Consider the following 13,034-nt stretch of genomic DNA (forward strand, 5'->3'; position numbering starts at 1 on the left):
TAAAACAAGAGCAGGGACATTTTAATTCGTTCTTCCAGTACTCATCTTCCCTGTGCTACCTTTCTAGGATTTTAGGAGAACTATAAATGATAATTACTAAGGACGTGAGCTACATACAGGAACTTCCAGTAACTCATGGCAATTGCAATGCAGCATTGCAGGTGATCTTATGTATATGTGATATTTAGCATTAAGACACTCATGTACTAGATATTGCCCAAAACTGAGCTTGTACTGCACATGCATGTTGAATCAGGACATAGAATAGATTTCAGCTCTTGTAATGCTGTCATCAAGTAATATTTCAAATACATGTGGGGTTTTTTCTTTTTCTTTCTGTGGCAATCATGCACAATCTTGCCAGAGTCAGGCCTGGATAGGGGAAAAAGGCTGCTTATTTGCTCTGAAGGGGTATGTAGTCTGGTGAGTAAGGAAGCAGCAAGTCAGTGGATGCAAAAAGCTTCCTACATTTAACAGTACTAACTCATTAAATCTATTCTGAGCATATCTAAAATGAATTCAGAATTATCTGTGCACTAATTGCCACTTAATGGTTTTAATCCTCACCAGAGTTACATTACTGGAAACTGGTGTGTCTCAGCATAACCCTACTTTATGTTTTAATTAACACATGAGAAGATGCTACACAGAAGAGATTTCATAGATTAAATTGCATTTTGTGTTATAATCTAAGTCTCACCTTTTAATGATCATTAGACAATTCTTTTAAAATTAAAGATATATGCTTAAATTAGAAGAGTAAAGAATAAGGATTAATGGTCAATGTACAATTCAAGCCAACAGGACACATTTATTTTAATGCGGTCAATACTTTGATTAGAAATTACACTGAAATCTAAAAGAAAAGTAAGGAACATCTGAATTTTTCAGATCTTGTAATGAGGCAGGGTTTATGTGATTAGAATTAAAACACTATCTTTTTATTCAAGCTGGGATTTTTCCATTTTTAACAGAGGAGTAGAGTTCTATTATTTATGAGATGTACAAGCAACAATTCAACAGTTTTTCCAAAAGTCCCTCATTCTGCAGTGATCTGCAACTTTAGACAATCACAAATTTCCAAAGTGACAGGAAAAGATACCCAAGATTATTAATAGGTGACAACTAGCTCCGTGTTCAAAGTAAAACTCTTTATCTTCTTCCTGGGAAGAAGAAAAAAAGCATCTTTTCCATCTGAAACTATAAGTTTACATTTGTTAGCACTTAAAAACATGCTTCAATTACTTATAGCAACCTAAGCATCTATTTTCCTGTTTAAATCCTTATATGTACTATTTTAAAATAATTTATTCTGTGACTTTCTTTATAGAATAGCTATCTAACACATCAGCAACATGTAACTGGGTTGCCAATTCAGTAACTGCGCTAGCTGTTAACCACAGTAGGTACAGTAAGGGACTAAGAAGAGCTAATTTTTCTATCTTTGTCTCCATACTTTCTGTAATTTTTTTGTGGTTGCTGATGTTCTTATTTAGTTACATAAATAGTTCACAAAAGAGGGAAAACTAGAACTTTTAAAATACATCCAAGCTGTGTCTCATTAATTTACCCATTAAGGAGCAATTAAAAGAAAGAAAACAAGCATTCTAAAAGTTACCAAACAGTTTAACCCCGACATTCACATGTTTTACACTTCAAGCCATCATATAGGAGTAACTTACGGCCAGCTATTGTTAAACTCCTGTCCAGGACATCCTGAATCAAGTAAAGAAAAGACAGGACTTTCGATTTCTAGCAGCCCAAGCTCTTACCAACCTCACTGTTATCAATGTGTGAGAAAGAGGTGACCCATCTATGCTTAGCTCCTTTGACAGGATTTACAGCTTTTAACATTTACTGTGGCTAACAACACCCATCCACACATATTCTTGCTTCTGCTAGACAAAAATGTTAAAAGATACATTTATGTCATGTTAAAGAAAATTTGAAAAAAACATTGCAAAATATTTTCTGTACTTTTTCCTACTAAATGCTACATGTTGAAAAAGATCTGCAGAAACAAATGAAAACCCTTGTGTGCATTCTGGGGGGTGTTCTCATATGTTGTTAAGAGAACACATCAGAAAGAAACCCAGAATAATTTACTTGGGTAGTAAAACTCCGAATGTCCTGTATAGTTATCGTCTTTTTTTTCTCAGTGTGGTAGATTTTTTTTCTAAAGTTCAGCATTAGAACTTTTTTAACTAATGTTCATTGATCTCACAGAGAAAATAGGACGTTCACAAGAAAGTGTTGACTTTTGAAATACATCCTCCCTTGATCACCTATACATCCTCCTTTGTTCACCTTTGTATAATTTTTTATGTTAATATTTATCAAGTTTTCCTAGCTTGCTACAATTGTTTAAAAAAAATCTTCATATAATCACTTTAATCTCATAATCTATACTCCCTTATATTCCAGTATTCCAGATCAGATGTGTACAGCTCTTAGTTGTCCATAATTATGATCCTCTTCAAGCCTGTCCTCTTCTTACTTTGAATTTAGAATTAGTACATTTGCTCAACCCATAAATTTTGTATTCCTGATTTCCTTTCTCAAGCCTGTGTTTTTCTTAGAGCTTAAAATCACTTAGCTTGGGTGTTTTAGAAACCCAAAAGAATGGACTTCCACACTAAACAAATAATAAAAGCCTTACTTTTTTTTTTTTTTTTTTTTTTTTTTTTTTTTTTTTAATAAGATGTACTAATCAAGCTTACTGGAAAATCTAAACTCTGTATCTTTTTTGTATAGTGTATGGAACAGTTTAAAAAAATCATCACCTAAGTCCACTGTCTTATGATGTGCTCAGTTTGCTACGGGTAGTGCCATTCATTTATAGCTTTGTTTTTTTGGTTTATGTGGTTGAACTTTTTATTAACTCATTTATCTTAAATGAAAAACTTGCACAGCTCCTGTAAGCCAGCTGTGACTTAATATTTGAGCAGCTGAATGCAGCATTCTGAAGCGGGAAGTGAATAATAATGCTTCAAAATATTGCTGCATCCAATTGCTAATTGTTTCCTGATTACTTTGACAGCTGCAAGATATAAGATAATAAAGCCTACACAGTTGGTTATTTTCTAGATTTATTACTCATTCTGTTTGATCAATGAGCTTTCAGTCTTTCTGAGGGTTGCCTTTTCCTCTATGAAAATTGTCACTCTGAATTCTATTGTTCCAATTATTATATTAAATCTCTATGGAAATAAATACAACTTATTTATGGTTCCATCTACATTGGAGAAATTTGTATACTGGTGACTGAGAATTTTCTGTAACTTGAACTAAAAACACATTCCTGAAAATGCTGTTATTGTGTGCAGTACTCCATAGAACAGCTGCTAACAAAAGTTTCCAAAATGAATGCTACAAAAAGTGCATATAAAGGAATATTTTCACAAACTATTGCATGGAAGATTCATTGCTTGTTTATCGTGAGTCACCAAGCTGCTGTGAGAGAAAATGTAGGATATATTAATAGTCTTTATCATTCAACTGAAGTGCAGATAAACTATGGTCAAGGAAAGCAATGTGGTGAGCACTACATGGCAAAAATCTGGATGGCAATGATTCAACATTCACCTGTTCTGCATCTCTGTTCTCTCTATAAACACATCCAAGAACATTCCTTCAGATACTTCTGAAGTTATCAAGCTTTCTCATATTCTTCTGTTGTAATAAAACAGAAGGGAACAATTATAAATCTCACTGAGATCATCTGTTTTGCCAATGTGACAGTTCTTGCTCAAAGTTCACACTAGGATATAATACTGTTCTCATTCATTAACTTTGACTGTTTCAGTATTTAACACTCATCTGTAAATTTAACAGCATAAAGGTGCCTATTTAGGTGCATAAATATTGAAGAACTCAGGAACTGTAAACTTTCCTTGGCCCACGCTATTACTAAAGCAGCTGTTTACCCACAAAGAAATCAAATTTAAGTACTGCTCTTCTTTTTCTTCTTGAAGGAGATAGACTCAGTATGTTAAGCCAACTTACTTTATTTGCAAATCGTTTGTTTACAAAGACTACTTACCCCCCTGACAGATGACTGATGTATAGTCCTTAACTTAGAATTTAATTTTAGTACACTAAATATTTAAAATAGTATTTAGCCTCTTTCTCATTTTGCAAATCTTACTTAGCATTGTATATTTTTCATCAATTATTTTTAACTTAGTAATAATTTTAATCTCCAGAGATGCTTGTGTTATGAACCACACTCTGCAGTGTTTTCTTAGTTACTTGGTATGGACATCTGTCTGCATTTCACAATGTATTTTTTATTCTCAAAGGCAGAGATTTAAATGACATTTCTAAATAAACCCTGAGGATAAGTAGTTTTGTAATTTCAGGCTAATAGTCTTGCACAGCTCTCATTCACAAAAAAAGTCATGATTTCAGCATATTATAGACTTGGAGAAAATGCTTCTCTTTGCATTACAGGCAATTTATTGATTTTAAGCTTACCTCTATAAGTAATTCACGAGCTCTGATTTTTTAAATTTTTCGTATGTGTAATTCATAAAGCCAAATTTCTTTAAGGCTGAATCCATGAAAAGTAAATTTTTAAAAAGCTTTTATGAGATAACATGCAAGAAAAGTTACTTGAACTTTCTTTTTTTTTTTAATCACCCACAAATAATGGGTAATTAACTGTTAAAAGAAAAATTGGTACTCTACCAAATCATGCCAGCTCTTTTAAGAGGCAGCCAGTAACAAATCTTTCATACCGCTTCATAGTGTCATGTTTGTGATGATCAGATAATTTTTAAAAATTATCAATAAAAAAATTGTTTAAAATCCTAAACAATTTTGCTATGTCATGACAATGTGGGCACCTATCGTAACATTTGCAACTACCCAAGTTTGCATGAGCGATAATACCATGGTACATGAGACAGAACATAAGATGTTATCAGAAATCCATTTTTCCAAAAAGAAGGTAATCCAACAACCATATTCTCCACAAAAGGAAACTTAACAGCAGGTCTGCGTGGTAGTTTGCTCTGGAGAAGAACAAGGGAAACAGGCATGTATTCTCATGCTGCCCCTGGGGACCATAGGCATACCTCACATTTTACAGACTGTACTTAGCATACATAGACCAGATTTTTGTTACTTTTCCTTTTGTTTTACCTCTTCCCCAGCTGTTTGTTTAGAAACAAAGACAAATGAAGTGATCCTATTCTGCTTTTCTTAAAGTTCTGAAAGTGTAAGTTTTGGCCCTCCTCCACTTCTGACCCTTTCAATGACAGACCCACTCTTCCTTCCACGGTCTCCCTGTCACTCAGTTGAGTGATTGAGGTTCCAAAGGCACAAGTTAAGTTTAAATGTGCAGAAGATTTCTCAGACTGGGATTTAACATAGTTCTTTGCTGGACTTTTTCAGATCTCTGACGCAGTTTCAGTAAGCAGAAATCTGTTGACACATTTGTCCTTCTGGAATTGAGTCCTTTGGTAATTATCTTTTAGTCCACTTACTGTCTCTCTACAGAAGTTCCTAAACAAGCCAAAACAACACAGAGGAAACCAAACATGCATATACTTTCTACAAAACAGAGAAGTAGTCTCTCATAATACTCTTAAATAAGATTATCTTCTGTACAGTTAATTTTTAAGTTTCTTTCCATAACTTTTCAGAAAAACAAACAATTTCAAAATTTCACTGTTAGTTCATCTTAGAAAATTAATAAATTGTTTGGTCTTTCTTAGAATTTCAGCACTTGAAAGAAAATAATTGGAAAATAGTGTATATATACCAGAAGCAATCCTCTCATTCTAGTATCACTGGCAGATGGACTATTCCATTCTTTCACTATTAATGCTTTGGTAGTCAATAAAAACACATTCTAGTTGAATAATGAATTATACCCTGAAGTTTTTAATGGGGCAGTAATATGGTGAAAGCTGGAAAAACAGAAGGAAGTACGGGATAATCAGAAACATTTTTACAAACAAAAACAAGGCTCTCAAAACTTAAAGTTGGGGTGAAAGAAGCACTCTTCATCGGTCTTGCTCTTCTGAAGAACTTACCTCAGATTATTCCAAAGATTTAGCTTTCTTTAAGAAAAGACTATTGAAATGGCACAATGCATATAGCCCAGGGATCATTACTCATTGAATTTGATTCCACAGATTTTATTTTAACATCCTGCTTTTAAAATAATTTATTTTTTTGTTTCTCTTTTTAGTTTCATGCGTGTACACTAGCATATCTCTTGCTGAGTTACTTTTCTGCTGATAAATGGAAAAGATTATTTTAGTAAATCTAGCCCTTAGATATCTGATTAGACAGTTTTAGTAAGTTGGGATTTTTTTTTCATTAGTTAGTGTTTGAATATGAGTAATGATCACTATCACACAATACTCAGTTTCCAACTCCACTTTCTTGAAAGTTTCTGTTTGTTATGCATAAGCCATAAAGCTCCATTTTTTCACCAGCTCATACCATAATTAGCTGTTACTTTATAATTTTAGCTAAATATTATTATGCAAAAAAGGACCCTACTGCTTTTCATTATCTACAGATCAGTCAGTCATTAAAAAAGTTTTCACATCTCTTTGAAGACCATCCAACTATACTAACATTGGCGGGAACTTTCTGCCTTGAAGCTCTGGACAGTCATTTATTGATTTCCAAACATCTGATGCTTAGAAGTCTAGAATTCCAAACATATGGAGAACAAAATCATTATCTGGTCTTTCACTGCATTTTTTTTCTCAGTCTTCACTGGAAATAAGTCTAGTCAGCATGACAGCAGTCTGAGAAGGCTGTGATGAGTGGTATGCTACATCACTAAGTTTTACTGTTGCCCAGTACCTGTAGAATTTTCCACTAACACAGGATAAGAGGAAACATTTAAATTTAGAAAATGAAAAATCTCTAAAACTTATCAACATCTCAGATAAACCATAATGATGAAACATTAACATTTAATAAACTGCAGCAAGACTAAATAAACCCTAAATATCTAAGAAACCCAAAGCTTGTGCTTAAAAGCAAAATACACCACTATCTTTCAATATATACAGAATATATTCAGCTGGAAGTTGAAAAAAAGTATGTGTAATGTAATAGAAATGCCTGAAGTCAGAAAGTAAAATTGAAAAATCTTCAAAGACAATCAAACACTTCATCACCTTCAAATACAATTGCACAAGCCCGATATGATTGACAGCAAATGAAAAAAAAAAAAAAAAAAAGCAAAAAAAAAAAAAAAAGCAGCTTTTTTTTCCAAAAGGTTAACAAAAGAAAACTCTAAAACATTTTGCTGTCTTCCACTGTGGAAATGTTAAACTGTTTTGTAATGTTCTGTCAAGATGGTTTATAAGTTTGTCCTAGCTGCATTAATCTTATAATACATTAATTGACCTATACAGTTATTGCACCAAATGGAAGGCATACAATTAAACAGGATTTAAAAAACTTCACAGAATGAAAGTCTTTATTTTCACCTTCTGATACATAGAGCTCTTCAGCTTGTCAAGTCATTTTCATTGCTTTACATGTGCCAAGGGGTGCTGAATGTTCAAAACAGAAGGAACACACCTTTTCACTGATTTTCAGCATTGATTTTGAAATAGTGTATTTCCTTGGCTTTTTTATTCCTCATCTATAGAAACCACCTTCCGCCCTTATTAATACATTGTCCACTATTAATCTTAATAAAATGCATTATTTTTTCTTTTTGTATCTATCAGTATGGCTTTTGTATCATAAATGTGGTAAGAGACTAGACTGCTTTCCATGCACTGACCAGTAGTATGTCCTGTCTTGTTAGATTAAAAAGATAGGTATAAAAAAATACCCAAAGGAAATGATGGCATGTGGCAGATTTGTCATCCCATTTGTTTTCAACACCAAGTGGTCATATAATTTCAAAATTCTCCTTGATCTCTTAAAAAAAGAAATACCATCACATTTCTGACCTGACAGTTTTATTACCTATTTTAGGCAAACGTACTTAGCCTTTGGCACTGAGTGAACTCATAGGAAAAACCATGAATCAGTCAAGTTCCGGGCATATATTGGGAAGTACGATTTGATTTCTGTTAGCTTTATTTTGAAATTTAAGACTTCTGGAAGTTGAATATTAAATTAATCTTCAACGATCATAAACAAGCAGCCATGAGCTGAAATACATGGATGTCTGCAGAGGCTGAAATGACAGAATATTTTGATCTGATGACATCTCCATGATGTGTATATGTCGTGGTTTAACCCCAGCTGGCAACTAAGCCCCACACAGCCACTCGCTTACTCTCACTCGGTGGGATGGGGAAGAGAGTTGGAAGAGTGAAAGTGAGAAAACTCATTGAAATAAAGACAGTTTAATAGGCAAAGCAGAAGCTTGCACAGAAGCAAAATGAAACAAGACGTCTATTCACCACTTCTGAGGGCAGGGAGGTGTTCAGTCATCTCTAGGATAGCAGGGCTCCATCAGGCCTAACCTGGGAAGACAAAGGCTATCACTCCAAACATCGATCCCCCCTTCCTTCTTCTTCACCCAGCTTTATAGGCTAAGCATGAAGCCATACGGTATGGAATATCCCTTTGATCAGTTGAGGTCAGCTGTCCCGGCTGTGCCCCCTCCCAGCTCATTGTGCCCCTCCAGCCCACTCGCTCATGGGATGGGGTGAGAGGCAGAAAAGGCCAGAAAAGGCAATGTTCAGCAATAGCTAAAACACCGCAGAGTTAAAAACAGTGTTCCCAGCACAAATCCAAACATAATCCCCTACTAGCTACTATGAAGAAAATTAGCTCTACCCCAGCCAAAACCAGCACAGTATAGTAAAAACAGAGGGAATAGAAACTGCAATGATATTGTGTAAAACAATTATCAAAATTAGTGGCAAAATAAGAGAATTCATGTGGTCATATTAATTAAAAATTTCCATAAACCAGCTTATATTTTCTTTTCTCAACATGTAAGCTATGGCTGATTTTTAAGCCTGCTTCACAAAGAGTATGAGGAACTCAGCATGACTGCAAAAGAGCCCACGTCCTTATGTGCATAAAACAGGATTTAAATGTTAAGAAATCCTAACAAACTATGACAAAAATTGGCTACATGGTCTTCCTGTTTGTGATTCATTCACTTTGCATGTCTGACCACCAGCACAGATAAGTACTTGGAGCTCGAGTGACAGAAGTGAAAATTTCATGTACCTGCTACTTTGCTGGCAAAGCAGACTTGGCAGCAATACCCACTAGTGGGGATCCTCAGGACTCCCACACTGTCTAACTGGATATCCCTCAAGGTTTTGAGTACATTATGGTTTCTGAAATTACCTGGAAGCACCTTTGAGGTAGAACATCTCTCTGTAAGTCAGTGGGTAAAGCCCAAACTTCACAAACTGCACATTTTTTAATCCTTCATATCACATGGGTTTTTTTAATGTTTTGTTTCCTGTATGTGTACAGTAGACACCATCCCTATAGTTCTTAAGTGATGCTGGTTTTCTGAGGATGTGGTAAGATTTGTATTACATCGGTTGTCATAAAGGGAATTCTTTTGATACTGCCACTAAACTCTTTTCTTGGTGCAACATGCCCATGCAGTATGGATATGGAATATGGTTTGCTTCGGTAAGCTTCTTTCCCATCTCCACTGCAGTCTGGTGTAATTTTTTCAATAAGACTTCTTACCTACAGCAGATCCTGACCTCTTTATACATTTGTTCTTAATTAGTGCTCCTCTCCCTGACACCACGACTTGCATTTTTCTGGTGGCTAACTTACGAAATAAGTTGTCAGCTGCCAAGTGGAACAACCCTGACAGACAAAACATGTAATTGGAAAAAAGGAAGCTGGTGGATACCAGCAGCTATCCTCTCTGTTTCATTGCAAAGTTCCTTTACTTAATGCAAAATGTTTGCTGAAACACTGCAAAATTCAGTCATAAAGCAAAATCAGTCACTTAGTATGCCAAGATTTGTTGTTGGTTGAACTACATATTATGATCAAGAGCAAAGAATGTAACAGGTTGAAAAACCCATTAAGCCCACTGAAGAAAAAACATTGAAAAATTACTTTCTTTGGCCTCTGTTACAGTAGAAATCAAGCCAAAATAACTGATAATCTGATGAAGGAAAGCAAAAGCACTGGAAAGAGCACCACTATCATTTCCTAACGCACTCTGCTGTGGAGACATACAATTAAAAAAAAGGGGAAAGCCACTTGTATCTACTAGCCTTCTGTTTCAAAATACAAACTCTACAGCTTTCTTTTCTTTTTAATGATAAGTTTTTCCTACTTACCACAAACACATTCACAGAAGACTATACTCTTTTTTCTTATTATGACAAATACACTGCTTAATTGAAGAGGCTTACTGTGTTACATTATTCATTTTGTCACTAACATTTGTTGTGAAATTTCTCTAATACTCAGTACATTTTTTGTGATTGGGCCTAAATTTGTTGAACGTTTTATTCTTTGACTCCATAAGCCCTCTACTGATATCCAGCAGTCACAGTTGCAATGTAAAATTTTGTGAAGTGGACTAATTTAATTATCTATCTTTTGGCACTGCAATCACTTACTATACATTTATTTTAAAATATACTGTGCTCATATATATTTTAAGGACTAGCCATTTCTCATCCCAGTTTTCTACTAATATGATTATCTGTTGGAGTTTAGTCTGCAGTTCTTTCTTGTATTTAATCTAAAACTTTACCCTTGCAGCTGTGAGACAGATATCAGGTATTCATATTTCAAGAAGCATTCTTTATTTCATCCACTGTTTGCATAACTAATGGGAAGGAGGAATCAATATTTATACAGCAATATTAGGTAAAGTCAACTTAAAGTAAGCTCCAATTACAAATTTAACCTGCAGTAACATTCTATTCTAAGAATATCAAGTCAAAAGGAAAGGCAGACGTTTTCATAATGCATTACCACTCAATCTCTTCACCTGAAATAAATGTTTGGGAATGTACCCTTAAAACATTAATCCTCACTCATAGGCATTAGTCTGCTGTATTTGAGATGTTCATCTGAATATATTGCATGCAGTGAGAGTTTAGAATATGATGGCAAGCAAACTCTGGCATGGCCTGTAAGTTACCACATAAAGCCTCAGCAGAATTCAGAAGCCTGTAAACTGAGAGGGGCTCCAGCACCAGGAGAGCTTTATTGCAGATATCTGCTGGTATGTTCAAAGCTGCTAGGTATATTACAGAAAGACAACTTCATGAGCATGTAGTGGAACTAGAAATACACACAGAAATTCTTAGAGATGAAAATTAAGGCAGGACAAAAATGCAGAGGAGAATCAGAAGTTAAATATGGTCTAGATCTCTCACTGGGGCCACAACTTGATTACTGAAGAACATGGCCATGAAAAGTCAGCATAGAAATCAACTGCAAAGATTGCCAGTTATGACATTAGTCACAATCCACAGTTTTTGCACTCCCTGAAGGAACTGAGAAGCATGGATCAAAACAGAAAATAATTGTTAATGTGTGATTTATTTTAGCTCACAAATAAGGAATTTATTCATTGCTCAGTGCAGACTATAAAATGTAACAGCAAGAAGTGGAGCCAAAGAAGATAATTCCAGTATGGCATCCATGAACAAGAAATACTGGCTGCCACAGAAGCTATAAAAGTGTACAGTAATAGTAGGTATAACAATGGTAACAGGATTGATGTAATAACATCATAGTAATTAATATAATATAGGTATTATAGTAATGAGGTGGATTACTGGACTGTGCCAGCAAATTAAATAGCACTGTTTTCCAGGATTCCATATTTAAGCTGAAATGAAACACTGAAAGTGTAGTAAAAGCTTTGCATTTTGCTATTAATTTACCAGTGCCACTTTCAATTGAAGAAAAAAATCACAGATTTGTTTGTAAAGATCACGGCCCTGAGGCTTCAGAAATATGAAGACATTGAAATAATTCCAGTATTTCTTCTTTGCTGTAAGACTGAAAGGAGAATTGTCCACTTGCTGATTAATTACTTCCAAAACAGTAATGAAACTGTACAAAAAAAAAAAAAAAAAAAAAAAACCCAAACAGGAAAAAAAAATTAAATCAAGTATTTATTAAATCAAGCATTTTAAACTCTGCTTTAACATAGCAACCATCATCATATCACTATCTTTTCAAAACACTATTTTCATCTACAAGTTATCAGCAGATGAATGTTTTAAATGGATAATTGAATGTTTCATATATTACATAAGGAAGAAAAATATACTATAAGCAATCAAGTTCTATTTCTTTTTTATTTATACAGGCTCTAAAAACAAGATCCTAACATCCAAAATTTTCAGAATAACAGAGGCATGTTCCTCTTTATCAACTTAAATTATTCCATGTTAGGCATGATGTGGGACCATGATAACTACTGGGAAAATAAAGGCAGAGTGTAAGACACACAGGCATAGGGAACCAGGAGGAACAACAGGAACAGCTTAGCACTGAAGCTGAACATACAAAAATCACTAACAAAATCCATGTTTACAGATCCTCTCAAAGCCCACGTAAAACCAGAAGCACAGCAATCTTTCCATCACTGTGGTATCACCTATAAACTCTTGTCAGTCAGTCTGCTCAGAGGGACCATTTGGCGTCAATGCAGGCATATTTCAGCTGAGAACCTTCAACACTGAACTGCATTCTAATTTTAGGTAGGTATGCTAAACAAAAGAAAGAGGAAAACACTGAATGGGGAGTAACTGTACAGTACTTAACACCTCCACTCAACAACACATGAGGCCAAAACAAAAAGAAAGCTGGCACACCTCTCGCCCATGGACATGTTGGTAAGCAGAAACCAGAAGCAAAACTTTGCTCCTGTGTAATCTCCCACCAGCCAAGTTCTCAGCAGGATTGTTCTTTCCAAGTCACTTCCTACAGCCTCAAAGAGCAGCTATTATGTAAGAGAATAGCATCCTCCCAAATGTGTTCAGGCTGGGCAGATGCACTTACCAGAATTTAAGTACTTCCAAATCTGCAGACACAAATTATGCAAAGCATATCAAACCGAGTTCTCAACTTTTGTT

Source organism: Falco rusticolus, chromosome Z, assembly GCF_015220075.1.
Source record: "Falco rusticolus isolate bFalRus1 chromosome Z, bFalRus1.pri, whole genome shotgun sequence".
NCBI classification, from domain to species: domain Eukaryota; kingdom Metazoa; phylum Chordata; class Aves; order Falconiformes; family Falconidae; genus Falco; species Falco rusticolus.